The following is a 24,296-nucleotide window of genomic DNA, read 5'->3' as shown; positions in this document are numbered from 1 at the left end:
ATCCACCACCATGCCCTGCTAATTTTTTTTTTGTATTTCTAGTAGAGATGGGGTTTCACCATGTTAGCCAGGCTGGTCTCGAACTCCTGACCTCAAGTGATCTGCCCACCTTGGCCTCCCAAAGTGGTAGGATTACAGGTGTGAGCCACTGCACCCAGCAGCTGTCTTTTCTTATTTTCCCTTTGCCTCACTTTCTTCACTCACAGATTTCTGTCTTGAAGCCTTGTGTGTGTTCTTGTGAGCTGTATTGGAATATTTTTATTAACAAACACACGCACGCTCCCAATTTAGAACCATGTGTGACTTCCAGTTCCCCAAGAACAACAGCCCGTTCCACATATAGTTAACCAAGCCTGTCCCCACCTACCACCTGAAAGATGAGCAGTCCCCTGCATGTCCCTGTTTAACAGATGAGGAAGCCTTAGCCTGAGTCTGGCTTAATGACCCACAGCTGGTGACAGGGCCCGGACTCTGACTCCAGATCATCCACCTTCCGGTCTGCAGCTCTCTTTGCCCTGTCCCTGCTCCAGTATGAACAGAGTGAATCCAGGTGTCCTCGTCCAGGGCTCCAGACCTCACACCGAGGTCCTGCCATAGGCAGGCTGTAGGACAGGAGCTTGACTGGCATGCAGGGCCCCAACCAGCACACATAACAAACCCCTGGGGGTCGGCTCCTCCCTGCCCAGCACTAGAGAACATGAGCTGAATCAATAGCCACATGGACCGCAGCTCAAACCCTCGTCCTGCCACCTACAGTTGAGTGGATGAGCCTGGAAAGTTCCTTAGCATCTGGGAGCCCCACTGCAGAGGGGAGCTAGGGTTAATGGAGGTGATTCGCCTGGCCTTCAGCCCAGGCTTGGCCCACCGTTAGACACTCAGTAAATGGTAACCCTCAGCGCTCTCTCACAAGGTCAGGGGGTCCAGCTGTTATTCAAGGTCACCTAGAAAACATCGCTTTGCCCCATGCCTTCTTTCTGGAGGGCACCTGAGCGAAGGAAGGAGGACCAGTATGCATTTCAGTGTCTTATTCACCTTGAAAGTATCCTTTCTCTTAAAGTGTCTCCAAAAGGAATCTCTTTCTGGGTTTTTACCCCTCCCTCTGACCCAACCCCTGCATTCCTGTTTTAGAATAACAAGAATCTAGACTTGCTGGATGTTGGCCTCAGGATTCTGATGTTTCAGCCCACCCGGAATGGCCCCTGACCGGCCTTCAGGGCCCTTCCACCCATTAGTTATGGCAGCCTCCCCAACAGGCTGACTTCCCAAGAGGAGGGGCCCTTTCTTATGTTTAATCTTGTACATGATGCTCTGAATCAAATGGACTGGATTTGATCTTGTCAGAGGTGTTTGAACCAGAGCGGCTCTATCTTGAATAGGGGCTTGGTAAAATAAGGCTGAGACCTACTGGGCTGCATTCCCAGTAGGCTAGGCATGCTAAGTCACAGGATGAGATAAGAGGTGGGCTCAAGATACGGGTATCCTTAATTCAGCAGCCCAAGCTCCTGCTCTGCCTATGGAGTAACCATTCTTTTATTTCTTTACTTTCCTAATAAACTTGCCCTCATTTTATGGATTCACCTTGAATTCTTTCTTGCACAAGATCCAAGAACCCTCTCTTGGGGTCTGGATTGGGACCCCTTTCCACTAACAGTCTTGCCTTTCATTCTCCTATGGATCCAGCCTTCATTCTAGGTTCTGCCTCTCCACCTCACATCACCAGCTCCAGGTAACAGGCAGAGGATTTGTATGGTTTACTCCTTAAGTTGATACCACTATCTGTTCCCCATGCAGCTGCCCTTGTCCACCCTCAGTGCTCTCTGGGCAAGAGGCCTGAGACAGTTCTATTTCCAAGGCAGAAGGGACGAGGAACCTCCGGATCTATTGTCTGTACTAGAGAAAACACCCTGGACCCCAAATCTCCCTCCCCAGGCCTGCCTGGTGGAGAGCAACTGAGTGTGAGCATGGAGGTGACTCACCCCACCACATCCCACTGCAGCCTCCTCAAGAAACGAGCCCATGGGGTATAAGAAATGACTAGGAAGACATGTCGATTTAGAGATAGAGGGAAAAGCTGGGTAAAAGCACCTGGTTTACAGGTACCAGAACATGGGACATCCCTAGCTCTACCCAACTGCCTCCCTTACCATACCCCAAAACCAGCCTCCAGGTCTCTGCAAAGGACTGGTCTTTGGGCCCAAATAGCTCTCCTGCCATGCACCACCCCTTATCCCTTCTCCTGTTCTCATTTACCCAACTCCACACATTGTACCTGAATGAGTGCCAGCCTCATGGCCCTGTGGGCATCAGAGCATTTTGCCCAGATAACACCAACTCACCTTCTCTCACCATTAGTCAACTCACTTGGCAAGGAACGTTCCCATGCCAATATGGGAATGGGAGTGGGAATGCGGGACTGGGCCTGCTGAAAAGGGCATCCTGAATTTTTCATAAGATGAAAATTTGTCTCTCTTTGCACATATGCACTTGCAAATAGATATATATGTGTACATAAAGCAGCCCTCTGGGTACACGTTAATGCTGATGCTAGATATAAATGAGGTTTGGACTTGCCTTCCCAGAAAAACCCAGTGTTCCTTGCTGGGTTTTTTCAAAGGAAAACAATAAATACCAGAGGCTACAGCAGCTTTCTGAGCAAAGAGAAGAGAGCAGATCTCTGGGACCTGCAGCACCTGAGGAGCCTGGGAGGGGTGGGAGGTGAGGAACTGGTCAGTGGAGGGGAGCCCAAGGCAATGGAGACAAGAAGGGTGGAGACAGATCAGGTATTCGACGGGGACAAGGCATGTAGTTTGACTGGCTATTGCTTTTTTTTTTTTTTTTTTTTTTTAGATGGTATCTTGCTCTGTCACCCAGGCTAGAGTGCAGTGGCATGATCTTGGCTCACTGCAACCTCTGACTCCTGGGTTCAAGCGATTCTCCTGTCTCAGCCTCCCAAGTAGCTGGGACTACAGGCACCTGCCAACATGCCTGGCTAAGTTTTATATTTTTAGTAGAGACGGGGTTTCACCATATTGACCAGGCTGGTCTCAAACTCCTGACCTCAGGTGATCCACCTGAGGTCACCTGCCTTGGCTTCCCAAAGTGCTGGAATTACAGGCGTGAGCCACAGCACCTGGGCGGCTATGACTTTTTAAACCAATTAAACCCAATGTGACTACACTCCACCCCTCACTTTTACTTTCTGAGCGTTTATCCCGGTGTGTAGTTCCCAGTGTGTTTACCCGCATGGTTCTAGTTTGCCTGGAAGGTAAGAGCCAAGATGGCAGATTCTTTGTGTTTCCTGTTCACCACTGTGTCTCCGTACAAAAATGTCAAATGGCTTAGTCACTTTATGTGACCAATTTGTTAAACCACTCCCACCCACAAAGCTCTGGGGGCATTTAAAGATCAGCATTGACTTGAGAGGTTTAGTTCAAGTAGATTAGAAACTTAAAGGTTAGCGTTGACGTGAGAGGTTCAGGCCCGCCTGTGACTTGAGCTGGGGCATGAACCCAGGTTACAGCTCTCTTAAGCATCACTCTCTCCTCCTGCCCTCTGATCAATTCTCTTGGACATTCCTGAATTCACTAGAGTCACTCAAACTCCTGTGCAGCACCTCCTTGGCTGAAAGTCGGCGCTGTACAACATTTGTGAAAATAAGAGAGAGGTTGGCTAGATGAATGGACAGACAAACGGAGAGACACACTGATGGGATGGATCCTCAGAACTCTCCCTCCACAACAACCAGGCCAGAGGACTGGCAAGACCGAGGCTTGGAGAAGAGAATTAGCATCATTATAACATGAAGACTTCCTCGTGGGGGCCAGTCTGCCCATGACCAATCACCTCTTCCTCCCCTCTCCAGAAAGCCCAGTGCTCCAAGGGCAGTGGTCCCCAAGTGGTAGATCCCTACCAGGTCAGCAGCCAAAATGTCCTATGGGTCTTGGCTCCCAGGCAGCAGCCGGAACAGAAAGGAGGACCCATTCAATCGTCTCGTTTGTGCTCTCCACTTGTGGAGGGGGCACTGTGCAACTGTATGTTTAAAAGATGTCTTCCTTTTTTTTTTTTTTTTCAATTGCTCTTGCCTGAATGGAAAGGTAGGATGACCTAAAAGGTGAAGTCACTTCCTAAGGCCATAAAGGCAGTCCTACTGGTCACCCAGGTGAGGGTGGTCTGACCTCAGAAGGGTGGAGGATGGAACTAGCCTTTGATCCCTGAGGTAGAATGGCACCCCCTAGGCAGAGGCAGGCCAGGAACCAGGCAGCAGAGCCCAGGTCTTATGCATCTAAAATTTTCTTGGTTTACTTGTGTTTTTCCACCCCTGGTGTTTAGTAAAATCTCCTTTAAAATCTTCTGTCTGTTATCCCAACCAGAACGAAAGCAGGAGGAAAGGAATCCGCAGCAAAAGAATTGCCATCTGCCCCACCAGTTGAGTTCTGTTACCTCTACATTAAAGTGGTCCTTCATCTTTTCTGAGCACTGAGGTGGCTCTGAAAGTTTAAGGAGGGTTCAGAGGGGAGGGAGCAGGAGGGAGCCCAGGTGGGAAAGAGAGAGCATAGCTCCACTCTGCCGCCCACTAGCCACTCTTCTTGAGCACAGCTGACTGCATTTCAGGGAAGCTTCACCATGGTGGGGAGGAGGTGCATGTTTCTCATGGAGAATACTGCAGGGGCTAAGCCTTATGTCCCTCTTGTGGGAGTTGAAGGACACAGAAAGTGGTGGCTGAGGGACTAGAAGACAGAGTCCCTCCCACCTGCCCCACCCCCTGGCTTCAAGGCAATTTCTTTTTGACCCTAGGGGGCAGGAAGGAACCCAGCTGACACCTGGCACCCAGGTTGTGCTTTCTAACAGTGAGTTTGTTTTTCACCCTCAGCCTGGCATTGTAGCCTTGCAGTTGCACCCTCTGAACCATTGCACCTCAGTGCTCTGGCTGAAGAACCGGGAGATCGGGCACAGAGGCTGGGGTATGAGCCTGCCCTGAGTAGGAAGGTGATGGCCTTGGGTGCGCAGCACTGACCACCCTCCTTTGCCCATTTCAGGGTCATAGTGAAGAATGCAGAGCAGAATCCCATCCTAACTCTACAGCTGACAAGCCATGTGACTCTGGGTGAAAAACTCCACCTGGTTCCTTATCTGTAAAATAAGGAACTAAGACCCAGTAAAGCTACACTTCACAGGTTTGTTGTAAAGCTGGAATGGGTCTGAGTGCTGGGCCTGGCCCTTAGTGGGTGCTCAGGAAACACCGTGTCCTGCTCAGTTTAACTTTGTTGTTTTGCTGTCCATTTAGAGAAGCCAAAATTAACAAAAACAAACAAATAGCCCTCCTGGTCAGGCTCAGCTCTCAGCCTCCTCAAGGAGTCAGCCCTGAGCCTTCATCCAGAGGGTGCCTGTCTCTGTTTCCCTTTTTGAGCTTCCAGACTCAGCAAGCAAACGCTCCCTCCTTTTACCCTGGAAATGGGAAATGTGTTCCCTCCTATGGAAAAAGTATGAAGGCTTCTGGCCGGTCCAAGGACTTAGGAGGTGACCTGTCCTGTCCCTCTGCAGCCCAGGAAGCTGCTGAATTACAGATGTTGCTGCAGGCAGGAACCATGAATGGAGCTCCCTGGCCTGGAGCTGCAGGACAGAGGCCTCTGTCTGAACCTGGGACCTGAAGCACCGTGAGAGAAATGACTCGAGAAGGCCCCACATCCTGCCCACACAGAAAGAGCTATCATGCAAATTGGCACACACATACACACAGAGAGAGAGAGAGATAGAGAGAGAGAGAACCAGTGCTACTGAAGGCCTGTGGTGAGGCCAGCTGAGGCTCAGGAAGGGAGCAGAGGATGGTGGTCTGAGGTAGGCAGAGAGGATCCAGGGGAGAGATCATGGGGGTAGGGGTAAAGTGCCAAAGGGGACCCAGGACAGCTGCTGCCTGGGGAGGACAAAGACCCCTAGGGGGCTGGGGCCAGGCTGGGCCTGTCCTCCCTGGGTCCTCTCACCCCACATCCCTCACCCCTTCTGTGGGTCTCTCCAACAAAGAGCTCAGCACCCCGGGTTCCGATCCCCATGCTAGGCGGTTCCTTGTCTATAGGAGGAGAGGCCATGTGATGCTCTAGAGTCCTAGGAAGCTGGGATACAGGCCTGCTTGGGGCCCACTTTTTAAAGCTGGGCCAAGGTCCGATGAACGGAGGAGTATTTATCATCAGCTGATGACAGGCCACCCTTCCCTGCATTCTAGCAGAGGAGTGACTTCAACTGTGGGATTTTAGGCCCTGGAATAAGGGGGGAATGGTGGTGTCAGGGGACTTTCCTTCCATGCAACTCCCTTTACTATGACAATAACGATTACAGTGGGCCTTAGAGTGTCCCACACAGGCGCACTTTGAGAGTTCAGTGGTTCCTATTGCCCATCAGGACAACAGGCCTAAGCCAGAGCTAAACCAGCAAGGAGGGTCCCCTTACCTCTCCTCGAGCTTCTCCAGGATGGTCCTGGAAGGCAAGATGAAGCTGGGAGTCCCCTCATGGCCAAGCTGATTCTGAGCTCCTACAGCAACCACACCCAGAGCTGCCCCCACCCCAAACTCAGGCCTTCCAGACTCCCTCCTTCCGGAGTCTAGGGTCGAGGATCACTTGGGGCCTTTGGCCACAAAAGCCCCCACTGGGTACTCAGCCAGAGTAGTCACTGGGGACCCAGTGACACTCACAAGAGATTTAGCAAGGAACTTCCTTCACCCTTCACTATTGCAGACCTTCAGGGGCTCTGCTGGGAGCTAGGGAAGGGAAACAACAGGGGTCAGTGGGGCCAGGGCAGGGAATGGGAGAAGGCTCAGATGAGGAGGGGTAGGCTGAGGGAGGAGGGGGATGAGACAAAGAGCAGGAAGGGGGAAGAAGGGGCCTAGCCTAGCCCGGTGTCATGGCAGGTACACACGGCACTGCCAGAGCCCTCGCCTCTCCCCTGCCCACCTGCCCCAGCCCCTGCCACAAGGACCCACATATGACTCTTCATATTCCCTGCTCCCGCAGGTTCCTCCAGCCCCACCCTAGGCAGACCCACTTAACTCACCTCCAAAGGACCCAAGAAGGGATGGCTTGGCCTGGGGTCCCCAAGAGCACTTCCTGGCTGCACAGTCGGCTTGCCCAGTGAATGTGACTGTGACGGCTGGAGCTTCCGACTTCCGCTCCTCCTCACCACAACACACACCCCTCCTGCTCCCTGCTGCCTCCCCAGGGTTTCCTAGCTGCTCAACACCTCACACTTCCTGCCCACAAGACAAGAGTCTCTCCTCCTAGGCCCAGCGCCTCCAACTCCCTTCCCCATGCCTCTGCTCCTTGGAGGCCCCCACTCTGCACACCAGCCTAGAAAGAACCTGCCATGGTGGAACTGTCCTCTCCCTGCCATGCAGGGGCCTGGGATTGAAAGGGGAAGGGGCCGCCGAGGCCTGGTTGGTAAGCAGGCCCCACCTCCTTCCTCCCTGCAGTTCCGCCCCAGGTTCTCAGTCTTGCCCTGGCTCTCAGTCCCCTTCAGGGCACCCAGTGAGAGACCTGAGGGCCCTAAGTCAGGCAATTTCTGGTTTTTAACAAACGACATTTCAGTTTTTGTCTCATGTCACTGGTACTAACGCAGGTGATAGAGTTGCCTTTTAGTTACAAAGTGTCTCCCAATAGCACCTCAACCCCTCCTCACACCTACTTTATGAAGCATTAATAAACCCATCATACAGATCTGGATCTGGAGGCAAGCTCAGAGACGCTAAGCCACTGCCCAGGGTTGCACAGTTGGAAAATCACAAAGCTGGGGTTAAAATACAGAGCCTCTGACTATATGAACCAATGGACCTCCATTCCCCACGGCTGAATTCTCAACACATGTCCTCGAGACACAGGCCGCAGTGTCCACGAGTGTGAATGAGGCTGGTGGGGAGCGCACTCAACATGCCATTCTCCTCCCTCCACCCAATCTACTTCCTCAGCATCAGTGACCATCAACTTCTCTGCTGAGGCTCCACCACTCCCACCCTCCCTGAACTCTCATTTTCACGATTCCAGCTGACCAGGAGACTCCCTCACTTGTGCACTCACATGCACACCCCACCCAGAGTTGAGAGGGTCGGGCTCTAGCTAACCCACAGTCTCACCCCTCCCCACAGGGTGCAGAGTCCACAGGAACATACCAACATGGAGCCCGTGCACCCTGCTTCTCCACCACACTCTGGGTGCCCCAGATCCTGAGATTCTCCACTTCTGGGGCCCAAATGGCCTCCTCCCCATGTGGGCACACTGCACTGCCCGAGATTGGGTGGAGCGCTGGCAAGAGTCCTGATAGCAGAGACGGGAGCAGGTAGAGAGAGCTTGAACCTGTGGGCAGGTCACCCACCCACACGCATGTATGATACAGAGCAGGGTGAGGAAGAGAAACAGAGGTGGAGCTGTGACATGGACCAAAGGCTGGGGTGGGCTGTGCTGTGGCAGCAACACTTAGAGGCGACTGAGAATCCTCCCTCCAACCTGGAGCTCCAGGCCATGATGAAGGTGGGAGGTTGGAGAATTAGGTAGGAGAATATACATTATTATTATTATTATTTTTTTGAAACAGAGTTTTGCTCTTGTTGTTGCCCAGGCTGGAGTGCAATGATGCCATCTCGGCTCACGACAACCTCCGCCTCCCAGGTTCAAGTGATTCTCCTGCCTCAGTCTCCCGAGTAGCTGGGATTACAGGCATGTGCCACCACGCCCGGCTAATTTTGTATTTTTAGTAGAGTCAGGGTTTCTCCATGTTGGCCAGGCTGGTCTCCAACTCCCGACCTCAGGTGATCCACCTGCCTTGGCCTCCTATAGTGCTAGATTCCAGGTATGAGCCACCGCACCCGGCAGGATACATTTTATATGACAGTTTGTGAGCTTTAGTCTTAACTTTCATGTATTCGGACATATCAGATGCGGTCCTCCATTCTCCACTTCCTGCGGCTGGCAAATGTTGGGGGCACACTTATCTCACCAGCACCTCAAACTCCATGTTTATAAGGCAAACCTGGTTCCCTCTCTTCTCCAAGCTGTTCTTCCTCATATATTTCAGCTTTTACAACTCTGTCTCCATCAAGCTGGGTAAGTCAGAAACCTGAAGTCACCAAGACCTAAATGCAAACCCTCCACTCCAGCCCCCAGCCTCTAGGGGTGCCTCCAGAACATGGCCATGGCTCAAAGCCAGCACCTGTTCCGTGTAGGCTCTATGCTACAAGCCGCTGACCCATCAGGAATAAAACACATGACCCCTGTGGAAGCTGAGACAAGTCCATCTTGAAAGCTAACCTGCCACATTGACTTAACTGAGTGACCCCAGTTCCAAGACAGGGCCTCTATGATTTCCAGTTTATCTATTGTTCCCTGTGTAAGAGCAAGTACTTACTGTAAGTCCATAAGTGCTACCTGTAGGTCAAACAACCTTGATATTACACTTCAATTGTCTTACAAATCCCATCTGAACCACCCCTACCCTATGGTATATGAGCCCTGGGTCTGGGTGCTAATGCGAGGATCCATCATCTCATCTCATCGCCGCCTGAGACACCTACATGGCTTCTGTTGGAAAGTCCCCTAGCTTTCTCAGCCTCTTTCTTCAACTTCTCAGCTTCCTCAGACTTTGGGGTAGGTTTGCTTAGGCCTGTCTACTGTAGAACAACTCCTGTTCTTAGGGAGCTTCCAGTCTACTGACAGAGAAAGAAAATAAACAATCGGACTCCTGAATCAAACTTTATCATAAATTGTGAGGAATGCCTGGGAAGAAGCAGAGAGAAATAAGAGAGCAGTGAGGGTGAGCGCACTGCCATGGGAATTCGGGAAGGCCTCTGAGGCTGCACCATGTCCTGGTGAGGACTGTCCAGCATGGAAGGGCATTTTCGGCTTCTAATTCCTTCCCTGAGGTGGGAAAGGTCTCCACATTTCCAGGGAATAGAAAGCAAGCCAGTGTGGTGCAGCGCAGTCCCGGGGCCCAGGAGGGGCAGGGCCAGATCCTACGGGCACCCCAGTGGCAAGACAGGGTGCATTTTTTTTTTTTTTTTTTGAGACAGTCTCACTCTGTCACCCAGGCTGGGGTGCAGTGGCATGATCTCAGCTCACTGCAACCTCTGCCTCCCGGATTCAAGCAATCCTCTTGCCTCTGCCTCACAAGGAGCTGGGATTAGAGGCATCTGCCACCACATCTGGCTAATTTTTGTATTTTTAGTAGAGACAGGGTTTCATCATGTAGGCCAGGTTGGTCTCAAACTCCTGACCTCAAGTGATCCACCCGCCTCAGCCTCCCAAAGTGCTGGAATTACAAGCATGAGCCACCATGTCCGGCCCAGGGTGCATTTTTGTTTGTTTGTTCGCTTGTTTGTTTGTTTTTTGAGACGGAATCTCGCTCTGTTGTCCAGGCTGGAGTGCAGTGGCACTATCTTGGCTTACTGCAATCTCCACCTCCCAAGTTCAAGCAATTCTCCTGCCTCAGCCTCCGGAGTAGCTGGGACTACAGGCGCCCGCCACCATGCCCGGCTAATTTTTTGTATTTTTAGTAGAGACAGGGTTCCACCGTGTTAGCCAGAATGGTCTCAATTTCCTGACCTCATGATCCGGCCACCTCGGCCTCCCAAAGTGCTGGGATTACAGGCGTGAGCCACCGCACCCAGCCTTGTTTGTTTGTTTTTGAGAAGGAGTCTTGCTCTGTCTCCCAGGCTGAAGTGCAATGGGGAGATCTCAGTTCACTGCAACCTCCACCTCTTGAGTTCAAGCGATTCTACTGCCTCAGCCTCCCGAGTAGCTGGGATTACTAACCTGTGCCACCACACCCAGCTTGTTTTTGCATTTTTAGTAGAGTTGGGGTTTTGCCATGTTGGCCAGGCTGGGTCTGGAACTCCTGCCCTCAGGTAATCCGCCCACCTTGGCCTCCCAAAGTGCTGAGATTACAGGCACGAGCCACCACGCCCAACCCCCAGGGTACATTTTTAAGCAGAGAAATGACAGGTCAAAGAGTATTTGTGTATTTACTTTTAAGATCGTCCATCTGCTATATGGAGAACAGATGGATCTGTCTGCCATATGGAGAAGAGATGGTAGAGGCTATGTAAGTTCAAGGAGACCAGTTAGGAGGCTCTGTGAGAGTCCAGGTGACAGGGGACAGTTGCTTGGCTAGGACAGTCATAGGAGAGAAGGGAGACATAGGGCTGGGAATGCATATGATTATAGAACCTGCTGCTTCATTATATTCGAGGGGTCAAGATGGGAGGGGAAGTCATGGGCAACTTCCAGATTTCTGACTTAAGCGACCAGATGGGTGGTAATAATGGCATTTGCTGAAATAGGAAAGAACTGGGAGATGAGGCTCAGGAAGAAAATCCAGAGTTTAACTTTTATTTATTTATTTATTTATTTATTTATTTATTTATTTATTTATTTTGAGATGGAGTTCCGCTCTTGTTGCCCAGGTTGAAGTGCAATGGTGCTATCTCAGCTCACCACAACCTCTGCCTCCCGGGTTCAAGCGATTCTCCTGCCTCAGCCTCCCGAGTAGCTGGGATTACAGGCATGCGCCACTACCAAATTTTGTATTTTTAGTAGAGACGGGGTTTCTCCATGTTGGTCAGGCTGGTCTTGAACTCCCGACCTCAGGTGATCTGCCCACCTCGGGCTCCCAAAGTGCTGGGATTACAGGCCTGAGCCACCGCACCCGGCCCAGAGTTTAAGTTTTATATATTGGATTTGAACTACCTGTGTAATATGTCAAGTAGGCAACTGAAAAACGCACCTGGAACCCATCTGAGCTGGGAGAGGGAAGGTGCTGCCTATCCGGCTGGGAGGGTACAAGTCTACAAAGGAGACTGAAAATGGACTGTTGCGAAGGTGAGAGAAACAAGGGGAGAGCCATGTTCTCACAGAAGACAAAAGGTGGTTACTTCAGACAGAGGAAGTGGTTGGCTTGGTTGACTGCTGCTGAAAAGTGCAGGAAGATTAGAAGCGAAAGTGATCTATATTGTACATGGCTAGAGGTTATGGACAAGTGGGGTTGGCACCAGATGCGGAAAGCAGAAGCCAGGAGACCAAGAGATGAGGTGTCACCTCCTCAAGTCGGGGCTCTGCCCCCTCCAGTCCAGACTTCCTGGTAATCCATGGCTTCCTGAAGCTGAAAGGGAGGCACCAGTGATCTTCCCCCTTCCCCAAGTCCAGGCCCTGCCCCTCGGCTTAGTTATGGGTTCCCATCCTCCCCTTGACTTCTTCACGGCAAGGACTGGCCCATGTGCTTTACAGCAGAGTGCCTGGCTCACACTTGCTCCACAGCCATTTGATGAATGAATAAAGGTTGCTCAGCCTCTCTTCAAGACAGTATTAAGGGGAATGGGACCTGCCTCTCCCCGTTCCTTCCACACAGTGGGTCTTACATATTTTGTGTGTGTGTGTGTGTGTGTGTGTGTGTGTGTGTGTGTGTGTGTGTGTGTTGGGAGTTCCCTCCCCAGCCTGTCCTCCTCCCCACGGCACAGAGGACATACAACACAGCAGACACACAGCACAGCCAGGCAACTCTGCTGCCTCCCTCAAGGTAAGCTGCTTCCTGTTTGCCTGCAGAAGCAACTGCTCAGCACAGGCGGCTTCTCCACACTGAGCACCGACCAGCGAGTGGAGCCCACCTTCCAGGACAGGGGCCCTGGGGATCTCAGCACATAGTCAGCCCCTCCTGGGAGGCAGAGGGGAGAGAGGAGAGAGGCCACCAATGAAGGAAATGGCACCTGACATAAAGCCCAGGACCCTTTCCTGAGGACCCCAGTGTGTTGGCACTTAACCAGGCCCTCTCCACGCATCATCTCTAGTTCCTGGGGCTCTGGGATCAGGGTGAGGGGCTTTATTATCTCCAGGCTACAGAACAGATGAGGAGACAGAGGGTCAGCAGTCACTTGGGCTTGCACAGGCAGGAAATGGTAAGGCTGGGATCGGACTTAGGCCTGTGGAACCCTCCAAATGCACTTTCTGCTGTACCCCGTTACCACTGCAGGCTGCAGAAATGAAAACCCAGGTGGGGAGCAGGTCTTCTTCCCAAATGAGCAGAGCTAGACAGGGTAAGCCTGACTCATGTCTCCCAACTGGAAGTTCATGAAAACCTTTGTGCTAATGGAGTTGAAATACTGTCCTGGGGCAGGGTGAGAGAGCAGGACTGAAGCATCCAAATGGGCTCCAAATTAGTCTCCATAAAAGTCCTATACTTTAGAGAAGGCTGAGAGTGAGGTGGCCACATGCTCCTTTCTCCAGAAAAGGCCCTGTTCCCTCCCAGCTCTCTGACCTCCACAAGCCTTGGCCCTGGAGAAGGGCAGACAAAACACCTGCCTCCCCATCCATTCCTCTGCCCGGTAAGATGTTTACAGTCCCACTGGCCAGCTCAGCTGTGGGCTCCCAGGATCAGAGCAGGGAGGTAGGGCTGGGCCAGGGCTTCCAATGACTGGGCACGTGGCAGGGGCCAAAAGTGCCTCTCCTTGCCGCCCGTGACCTTAGAGTGGGAGGGAGAAGTCTCCTAGAGGCAGGGAAAAGAGGAAAGGGAGAACAGCCCAGCCCAGTGCTGACATCACTGACCTCTAAGCGCATGTGTGCGCTGCTGCTGCCCTGGGTGCTCTGGAGAAGGGCAGGAAGTGATTACAAAAGTGAATGACAAGCCGCCGTCTCCTCACTTGCTTGCCCAATCCCGTACCGATGCAGTAGCCTTGGGAGGCTGTCCTTACCCCCCTGTGGCCAAATGAAGCACACCCAGTGTCTGTGGACAGATGGCCAGAGACGGGGCCACTCAGGTCACAGCTCCCTGGCTCTCCTCTGCCCCAACACAAAAGCTCACCTCAAGGTCCTTCTCCTGGACTCTTTCCCAGCTCTTTGTTTTTTAGATAAGCTCATGTTGTGGCCTGTCCTTTCCACGTGAGCAGTGAGTTGGGCACTGGTTATTCACCCTCTCTCCCCAGCCCCCTTGGCACCAGAAGGCACCCACAAAACATCTGCTGAAACACATGTGCACGCAGTTACTCAGCATGGCAAAAATGCTCACAGCCTCAATATCCACAATAGGGAACGAGATAAATGAATAGATTACTGGGTAGCCATATAGCCATATGGTGAACCTAGGCAATCTTTAGCCATCTTGTTTTTATTTTATTTTATTTTATTTTATTTATTTATTTATTTATTTTTTTTTGAGAGGGAGTCTCCCTCTGTCACCGGGGCTGGAGTGCAGTGGCCAGATCTCAGCTCACTGCAAGCTCCGCCTCCCGGGTTTGCGTCATTCTCCTGCCTCAGCCTCCGGAGTAGCTGGGACTACAGGCGCCCGCCACCTCGCCCGGCTAGTTTTTTTGTATTTTGTAGTAGAGATGGGGTTTCACTGTGTTATCCAGGATGGTCTTGATCTCCTGACCTCGTGATCCGCCCGTCTCGGCCTCCCAAAGTGCTGGGATTACAGGCTTGAGCCACTGCGCCCGGCCCATCTTGTTTTTAAAGAGTATCTAATGAAATGGAAAGATGCTCACAGAATTTTGTTAAATAAGAAAACTATTTATAATTTCACTATAGTCCCAAGTTTTTTATTTGTTTGTTTTGTTTGTTGGTTTGTTTGTTTGAGATGGAGTGTTGATCTGTCGCCCAGCCTGGAGTGCAGTGGCGCTATCTTGGCTCACTGCATCTTCTGCCTCCCAGGTTCAAGCAATTCTCCTGCGTCAGCCTCCCAAGTAGCTGGGACTACAGGTGCACGCCACCACGCTTGGCTGTTTTTTTTTTTCATTTTTAGTAGAGACAGGGTTTCACCATATTGTTCAGGCTGATCTCGAACTCCTGACCTCAGGCGATCCACCTGCCTCGGCCTTCCAAAGTGCTAGAATTACAGGCGTGAGCCACCGCGCCTGGCCTATGGTCCCAATTTTTAAAAAAACTTGTTTGTGTTTGTGTATTTAGGCAATCAAACATGAAAGCATTGGTTGACAGTAGCTATCTGTGCCTGACAACAGTATACATGATTTCAATTTCTTCATGCTTGTTTCATATGTATTCAATTTTTAAAAATAAATATACTTTATGTCTGTTATCAGCAAAAATAATAAAGTTACTGTTTCTGCCCCCTCCCTTTCCCCTACTGAGTTAGGTACATGGCCTTGAACTTTAACTATCTAACAAGCCAGCTACTACTTTTGTTGACTCCCATGTACATGTGAATAAAACCTTTTTCTTCTGTTAATCTGGCTTTTGTCAGTTTAATTTGCAGGTCTCAGTCCCTAAACCTAAGAAGGAAGAGGAAAAGGGTTATTTCCTCCCCTACCTAGGATTAGGGTAAAGCACCTACCCCAAGATTACCCTCTCCATGAACCCACAAATCTGAGGCTGTGTTTGCCTACGTGGATATGTGGTACACATACTGAACATTAATAGCTAATCATTTATTCGAATATGCAGTAGAATAGGATATAGTGTAACAAACCTGTGACTTAGGAAAACGCTAAAGTAGAAAACATCTACTTTATGTTGTTAAGTATATGTATTCAAAGAAAAATATTAAGTATTATTTAATAATATAATTATATATCAAAACTCTCATCTCAAAAATTATAGTAGGGATATGTAAATGAGCAGACTCTTTGTGCAGCTGGAGCTGACCTTTGCAGCATGTTCTCCTTTGGAGAAAGAGCTGAAAGTCTTCCTTGTAATGCTCATTAGCCCTGATTGGCCACCAATCACTGAATAGGAATTCAAGTGGGTATGAGTTGCAGAAAAGCAAAGCTCTAGCATTAAACAGAGAACAGGTGTGCTCTCACAAAGTGAAGGAGGAAGACAAACTCAGAGCAGGACATTTCCTGGGCCTTGTAAAGGGTCACGTATTCCCCTGGGGAGGCTCACGCTTAACCCTGCCCATAGCAACAAAGCTGTGAGCTTCGCAGTGCCCTCTGCAGCAGCAAGGGCTGACGCACGCTCTGTCCACCGTCATCTTCAGAAGACAAAAGAGACGGCTGGTTTGGCAGCTCCTAGCAGGAAAAGCACTGGGGCCTGGGAGCTCATACTCCCAGAGGAAAGCCTGTACACCTAAGCTTCCTGGGGCCATTTCCCTCCTCTCTGACTCAATATATCTATGCATCCTCCAAGGCAGAACTGAGAGCTCCAAAAAGGCAGTGTCCACTCGTTGGGCCTTGTTGTATATACCAACCTCCCATCCCTCCCCTGCCCAGGCTCCACAGCAGCACAGAGTCCATGCCAAGAGGATCATTTCCAGAGGTTATCAAGCCAGGAAATGGCAGAGTTCAAAAGGTCACCATGTATTCTTGCCTGGCTCACACTGTCCATCAGCTCCTCCCTGTAAACCTGCCCCATGCTCTGTTCTGGTTGGGCATCTCTCGCCCTCACATTCTTCTGCGAGGACCTCACCCACTCCCACGTGTTAACCTCCCACCTACTCACTAAAGGTTCTCAATTCCCTCTCTAGCCTAGCATCTTAATTACCAGCAGGAATCTTCTAGCTGGATGTACAGCAGAGCATCAGACTTCACAGCCTGCTCAAATGCCTGTAAGCATCCTTCCCATCCCATGCCCATGCCTGCGCCTCCCAGGACCTGTCTAGACAGGCATCACATCCACCAGCTTCCCAAGTTAGCAACCTTGGCACCAGCCCAGGCCCCTCTCCCCTCATGGCTTTGGTCCCCAGTCGTGCTGAATCCTCCTCCCCTGCGGGTCCCTGGGCTCCACCCCCTCCTTGCTTTCCTGGAGAACTGCAGCAACTGCCTGCCTAATTCTCCACTGGGAGATCACTCCTGCCCTAGAAAATCTTTACCTGGCACCCTCCTCCCCCATTCCCCAACAAAGCCCCTAACTGCCTCTTTCTTCCATTGCTTTAAGGGAATGACCAACCTTGTTATCTGAGACCTCTCCAGCCTCTCCTATGACCACACACCAGCACACCCTGACCTATGGCCCCAGCAGGCAATGGGTCCTTCCCTAAATGCTGTTGGCATGTTCACATGTCCCCTCGGACAGCTCTCATTTCCTTCCCCAGTCCTCTTCATCCTTTGAGGCTCACCCCATAATGCCAATTCTCCTTACAATCTTTCTAGACCAATCCAATAGGAATTGACTATTACAATAATTCCGTAACTCCAGCTACAGAGTACAATGCAGCAATCAGAAGCAACAAACCAAGAGTACACACTGCAGTCAAATAGATCTTTTAAAAAATAGTGCTGGTGGCTGGGTGCCGTAGCTTATGACTATAATCCCAGCACTTCGTGAGGCCGAGGAGGGTGGATCACGAGGTCAGGTGTTCAAGACCAGCTTGACCAAGATGGTGAAACCCCATCTCTACTAAAAATACAACAATTAGGCAGGCATGGTGGCAGGCACCTGTAATCACAGCTACTCGGGTGACTGAGGCAGGAGAATGGCTTGAACCTGGGGGGCAGAGGTTGCAGTGAGCCGAGATCACACCACTGCACTCCAGCCTGGGAGACAGAGTAAGACTCCCTCTCAAAAAAAAAAAAAAAAAAAAAAAAAAAACCATAGTGCTGGTTAGCCAGGGGTGGTGGCTCACACCTGTAATCCCTGCACTTTGAGGGGCTGAGGCAGGTGGATCACTTGAGGTCAGGAGTTTGAGACCAGCCTGGCCAACATGGTGAAACCCCATCTCTACTAAAAGTACAAAGATTAGCCGAGCATGCTCACTTGAACCCACGAGGCAGGGGATGCAATGAGCCAAGATTGTTGACAGAGCGAGACTCTGTCTCAAAGAAAAAAAAAAAAGTGCTGGTTTTAAAAAGAAAGAAAAATATAATGATTTATAGGGTGAAGCAATTGTGACCCCGTAAAGATGGGGTCTCGTTCTGTTGCTGAGGCTCTAGTACAGTGATGCTATCGTAACTCACTGTAGCCTCAAACTTCTGGGCTCAAGTGATCCTCCAGCCTCAGCCTCCCAAGTAGTTAGGACTATAGGAGTGCACCACCACACCTGGCTAATTTTTGTTTATTATTACCTTTTTCTTTTTGTAGAGAAAAAGTCTTGCTATGTTGCCCAGGTTGGTCTTGAACTCCTGGCCTCAGGCAATCCTCCCACCTTAGCATCCCAAAAGGCTGGGATTACAGGCATAAGCCACTGTGCCCAGCCCCATAGTGCAATTTATGTCAGGTTAAAAATACATGTGTATATAAATCAACATCATATACCTTTCTAAAATACATCCAGATCTAAGGATAAACCTATCATAAATATGTCAGAGTAGCTGCTGCTCATGAGGGTAGGGTTAGAGGGTAAGTGTGAGGGGAAATCACTGGGACTAGGAATGAGGGATGAAGAGGAATTGATAATTCAATAACAACAATGAAAATCCAATTGAAAACATAGGCCAAGTATGTGAACAACCCACAGAAATACAAATAGCTTGCCTTCGGAAGGCAGGCTGGCAGTAACTTTTAAACCACATTTATGAATTCCTCCTGCTGAAACAGTCGCAGAACTGAGATTATATAGGTACAGGTATGCTTAATGTGTTATTGTCCATCACGGCAAACAGAAATGGGGAAAACAGCTTGTAAACCCACAGTGCACTGGCTAGATAAATACGGTAGCCCATTCAATGAGATACAGTATCATACATGTACTTAAAAAGGACGAAGGCGGGGTGTGGTGGCTCACGACTGTAATCCCAGCACTTTGGGAGGCTGGCCAAGGTGGGAGGATTGCTTGAGGCTAGCAGTTTGAGACCAGCCTGGGCAACATGGTGACACTCCCATCTCTACAAAAATTACAAAATTTAGCCTGGCGTGGTGGTGCCTGCCTGTGGTCCCAGCTACTGGGCAGGGGTTGGGCAGGGCAGGGCACTGAGGCTGGAGGATTGCTTGAGCGCAAGAGGTTGGGCTGCAGTGAGCCATGACTGCACCACTGCACTCTGGCCTGGGTGACAGAGTGAGATCTTGTTTCAAAAAAAAAAAAAAAAAAGCCGGGAGTGGTGGCTCATGCCTGTAATTCCAGCACTTTCGAAGGCCGAGGCGGGTGGATCACAAAGTCAAGAGATCGAGACCATCATGGCCAACATGGTGAAACCCCATCTCTACTAAAACTACAAAAATTAGCTGGTTGTGGTAGTGCACGCCTGTAGTCTCAGCTACTCAGGAGGCTGAGGCAGAAGAATCACTTGACCCGGGAGGCGGAGGTTGCAGTGAGCCAAGATCATGCTACTGCACTCCAGCCTGGCAACAGAGAGAGACTCCATCTCAAAAAAAAAAAAGAAAAATGAAACCTGTCTATATGTCGTGAAGCAGAATGATTGTTAAGTATATAAAGTAAAAGAAGTGCATACCTAAGTATTATTTCCTACTATTTATGTTTTAAAAAAAGAAGAAGACAGGAAAGGTATATACACATACATGCTTGTTTACAAATAGAATATGTCACTCTGAAAGTATCCTCAAGAAATCGCCTCCGAGGAGAATTGAGGATGACAGGACAGGAGAGGGAAAGAGATTTTACACTGTGTACCTTAAGGGCTATTTGCATTAATATTTTTAAAAGATTTTTGAATACATGTAAATATTGCCTTTAAAAATATTTTTAAAGAATATTTAACCTGTGTAAGTTCTTTTTTTTTTTTTTTTTTTTGAGACAGAGTTTCACTCTTGTTGCTCAGGCTGGAGTGCAGTGGCGCAATCTCTGCTCACCGCAACCTCCGCCTCCCGGGTTCAAGCAATTCTCCTGCCTCAGCCTCCCGAGTAGCTGGGATTATAGGCATGTGTCACCACAACTGGCTAATTTTGTATTTTTCATAAGACAGGGTTTCTCCATGTTGGTCAGGCTGGTCTTGAACTCTCGACCTCAGGTGATCTGCCTGCCTTGGCCTCCCAAAGTGCTGGGATTACAGGTGTGAGCCACTGTGCCCGGCCAGTACTATCTTAAAAACATCTTTTTTAAAGAAGGAGAGAAGTAGAATGTGCTCAAACCCAGCAGCTGTCTTCTCTTTAACCATCTGTTGTCATGCACTGTGGACAAAAACTGCCCTCCTGGTCTTATGCCATCCTCCTGCTTTAGCATCCTGAGCACAAGGCTGAGCCCCAGCTAACTGGATCTGACCCACTGACCTACCGCACCCTATGTAGTCCTCACCCTGCACCCGCATCCTCACCATGACCTGAGACCAGTATTTGTGGAATATGTCTCATGACCACAACTATTTTATTTTATTTATTTGTTTCTTTTTGAGACATAGTCTCGCTCTGTTGCCCAGGCTGGGATGCAGAGACACAATCTTGGCTCACTGCAACCTTCGCCTTTGGGGTTCAAGTGATTTTCATGCCTCAGCCTCCCAAGTAGCTGGGAATACAGGCGCGAGCCATCACACCTGGCTGTTTTGTATTTTTCTTTCTTTCTTTTCTTTTTCTTTTTCTTTTTTTTTAAGTAGAGATGGGGTTTCACCATGTTGGCCAGGCTGGTCTTGAACTCCTAATCTTGAGTCATCTGCCAGCCTCGGTTTCCCAAAGTGCTGGGATTACAGGCGGGAGACACTGCGTCCGGCCGGCCACGACTATTTTATAAAGGGACCAATTTCATTTGCCAACTAGGAGCTTCTCCAAAAGTTAGGGCAGGCAGAAGTCCATTTGGTGGACAGAATCTCTTCAAAATTTGGGCCCAAGTTTGACTCTCTGACATTGTTACAGCATAGTGTGAGAGCACTTGGCTCAAAAATAGCACTGCCTGATGGCAAATTCTGATTCTTCACTTACTACCCATGTAACCTTGGCCAACTTTCTTACTCTCTCTGGGCCTCAGTTTTCTCATCTGTGAAGTGGGATCAAAATAGTATAAACTGCACAGACTTTCTGGGAGAATTATTTGTGTTACTGCACACAAGTAACCCAAAGGAGGGTCTGGCATATAGTATGTGTTCAATAAATGCTAATGATTTATATGCTCTTGGGCTGGTTTGTTTTTTAAGAAAAACCTGCTAATGAGATCATATAATAGTTTTAAGGATGAAAAAAATAGGTTATTGGAATTTTCCCAGAAGGCAGGTTTTTTCTCATCTTCCATTCCCTGGGCATTTATTAGGTTGGTGCAAAAGCTATTGTGGTTTTTGCCATTAAAAGTAACGGCAAACGTCACAATTGCTTTTGCACCAACCTAATACTAAATTTGAAAACCTCAGGGTCTGCTGCCCACTATAATTCTCACTGTATGGCCCCATAATGTTATTTTTATTATTTTATTTTATTTTATTTTATTTTTGAGGCAGGTTCTCACTCTGTTGTCCAGGATGGAGTGCAGTGGCACAATCTCTGCTCACTGCAACTTCTGCCTCCTGGGTTCAAGCTATTCTCATGCCTCAGCCTCCCGAGTAGCTGGAGTACAGGAAAGCGCCACCACTCCTGGCTAATTTTTGTATTTTTAGCAGAGACAGGATTTCACCATGTTAGTCAGGCTGTCCGTAATGTTTTGAAGGACACAGGGTGTGAGTAAGAAAAGCAAATGATACCTCTCCCACCCAAAGACATGCTCTCCATCTCTGTTGATCACCTCTTGCCCTACTTGGCATAAACCACCAGTCCTGTCTACAAGTTGGAGATTGTAAATCTTCCTGCCACAGCAATGAGGGGCATCACCTGCTTTCCTGGGTGCCTTTGGTCAAGGCGAAGTCCTACCCCGGTCTCCTTTAAGACGAGTCTCTGAGATGCCTGCTCCCCACCCCAGAGCCACACTGACCTCCTCCCTGTTCATCCAGCATGCCCAGCATTTTCACGCCTCGCTCTGGCTTCAGGGCCTTTGCACTTGCTGTTCCCTCTGCCTGGAATGTTCTTCCCCCAGGTAGTCACATGGCTATGTCCCACATTCATTCAGGTCTTTGCTCAAATTTCATCTCAGCACAGCCTGTCCTGACTACTCTGTTGGACACAGCAGCCCCTATCAACTCTGACCCCTTAAGCTGCTTTGCTTTTCTTCACTTCCTTCATCTGACACCACATTAAAATTGCTATGTTGTTTATTGTCTGTTTCTCTCACAAGAAATAAGCTCTATGAAACAAAGGATTGTCTTGTTCATTGATGTATCCTTAAAACCTGGAATAGTGCCTGGAACATACAGGTCCTCAATAAATATTTGTTGAATAACTATACAAATGAGTGAGTGAGTCAATAGACCAAGTTTTCTGGGAATCTTAATCTCTGTCTTAGATTTAAGCTTCCCAATAACAAACGTACTCTTAGAGAGGAGCTACTCACCACTAGTCCATTGGAATCTCCATCTCTGTCTTAGATTTAAGCTTCCCAATAAGAAACGTACTCTTAGAGAGGAGCTACTCACCACTAGTCCCTTTCTCACTGATCTCTTATAGGCAGCTTACAACTCCCTGCTCATAGGAACAGAGAGCACCTCATCCTGTGTCCCTAGATTTTGAGGACCTGAACATGGGACCATTTTCCCATCTAATTTAGAAAGTCTGTTTGCTGCACTTTCTAGCTAAGGCCCAAATTCTCTTACACGTTTCGCTGTCATGCCCCATATCCTTCTGATTGAAAATTTTTCAGTGTTGTTTCTTCAGCATTTATTGCTCTCTGAAATGATGTCATTCAGCTGCTTACTTGCTTATTTTCTCTCTCCAACCCATATGCAAATAAGTGCAGTAGTATTCGCAGTCCCTACATGCCTGATTCCTAGTTGGCACTCAGTAAATACCTGCTAGATGAATGAATGAATGAATGGATCTTCTTTAGATGCCTCACATAGAGGAAATATCACATCTGGAAGAAAAGAATGAATCATTTGGCGCTACACACTGTCTAAACCTGACCTTGGTGTGTTCTTTATGTGGAGAGTCTCATGGACATCCAATTAGTTGCTAATTACATTCAATCAGCTCTGGGCTCGGGGATGGCCAAGCCTGAGATTCAAGGGCAGATGGGGCTTACCTTGCCCAGTCTTACTTTGATACTGTCCCCCAACCTAGACATGCAGACCGTGGACACAGAGGTCTGGCGAGCGCATTGACCAGAGCAGCAAGTCCATCCTGCAGCATGGAAAAATCCAGCAAAGAACTCACATTCTTACCTCCATCATCCTACGGAAAAGAGGAGCTAGACAATTCTAGAGCCAGAAAGAAATTCTAGAGGGATATGAGTTTGTCAGCTGAGCAGACACTGTTTACCTTCCCAGAAATCTCTGATACTTTCTTGCTAGACACACCTAGGAGAAGGGCCAGCACCCAAGGGGATAGGGAAGAGCTGCCTGGTCCTCTAGCCCAGTGCACTCCTGGGGGGCAGCTCCCACCAAGCAGGGGCCAGCCTGGCCTGGTCATGAGCACCAGAAACCACTGAGGCACAGGGCCATGAGCGATTAGGCGCAAAGCCCTCAGTGTCGCCTGATTCTGACACTTGGGTCTTTAAGAGCTCCTCCTGCTCGCCAGCGGGGCTTGGAGCCAGGATCCAGCAGCGCAGCTGGAGTAGCCCACAGCGAGAGAGCCCAGGCTGATTCTTTCAGTGGAGAGAGTGTCCCCTTGCTGTCCCAGTCTCCGCCACTTGGTTAGGCTGGATTCTCAGGGTCCCCTGCTCGCTCTCAACCCTCTTTCCTGCTCCAGGAACCCTTACCCTCAGCGACAGCCGCTCTGCAGGTGCTCACCGGCTTGGCGAGACCGGTGCGTGGCACACAGTCAGTGTTGAGGGCGGCGACGGCGGGGGGTGCCTCCGCCCGGCCCAGGCCTCCCCACGATCCCTTACCCATTTCCCGCTGGGCTCCTGCTCCGGCCTCCCGCCGGCCCGGGCGCCCCATGGCCCCGCACCCAGGCGCCAGCCGTGGGCAGCGAGAGCTGTGGGGCCTCGGCTGCGCGGGGGGCTGGGCCAGTCCAGCTCCGGGCGCTTACAGGAGGGACTCGGTTTCCGGGACTGCAGGCTGGCGGGCTGGTGGCGGCGCAGGGCAGGGAGGGGCGGGCTGAGACCAGGCCAGGGTTGGGGTGTGGGGGGGCGAAGCTGTCGGACTGGTCTGACCGCGGTGACGCCGGGCTGGGCCGCCAGGCAGGCCGGGTACCTCCTGCACGCCCTGCACCGCACCGCCTGACCTGTGCGCTAGCGAGCTGCAGGCACTCCAAAGCCCTCTGGCTCTTTTTCCAGTACCTAAACCGGAAACTGAGGCCTGCCCTAGATACGTGCAAGCCTTGAAAGGGATTGTTTGGAGTTCTTACAAACCCCTTATTCATTTACTATTCACTGGGCACAAGAAAAAGTTTGCATTATTTGATTTCCGAATTTCAGCTGTCCGTAACTGTTGACTTACAGTGAATATTCACTAGTTGGTTTGGGGATTGGTGGCATAGAAGCA

General features: G+C 50.0%; 1 protein-coding gene across 3 annotated transcripts in view; it reads right to left on the bottom strand.

The window, feature by feature from the left end:
• The window catches only part of PSD4 (pleckstrin and Sec7 domain containing 4), a 45,737-nt gene extending 21,901 nt beyond the window's left edge, over positions 1-23,836 (bottom strand). The window contains exon 1 of one of the 3 annotated variants that reach the window (XM_010366042.2): positions 23,699-23,836. The gene's annotated coding sequence lies outside the window, so the exon portion shown is untranslated. Of the gene's footprint in view, positions 1-7,042; positions 7,392-23,698 lie in introns of those variants that run through there. The other 2 variants (XM_010366043.2, XM_030920955.1) reach the window with 2 other exon arrangements.
• Between the last annotated feature and the right edge of the window lie 460 nt (positions 23,837-24,296).

The sequence above is a fragment of the Rhinopithecus roxellana genome, chromosome 17, assembly GCF_007565055.1.
Source record: "Rhinopithecus roxellana isolate Shanxi Qingling chromosome 17, ASM756505v1, whole genome shotgun sequence".
NCBI classification, from domain to species: domain Eukaryota; kingdom Metazoa; phylum Chordata; class Mammalia; order Primates; family Cercopithecidae; genus Rhinopithecus; species Rhinopithecus roxellana.
This window is presented reverse-complemented; position numbering and strand designations above follow the sequence as displayed.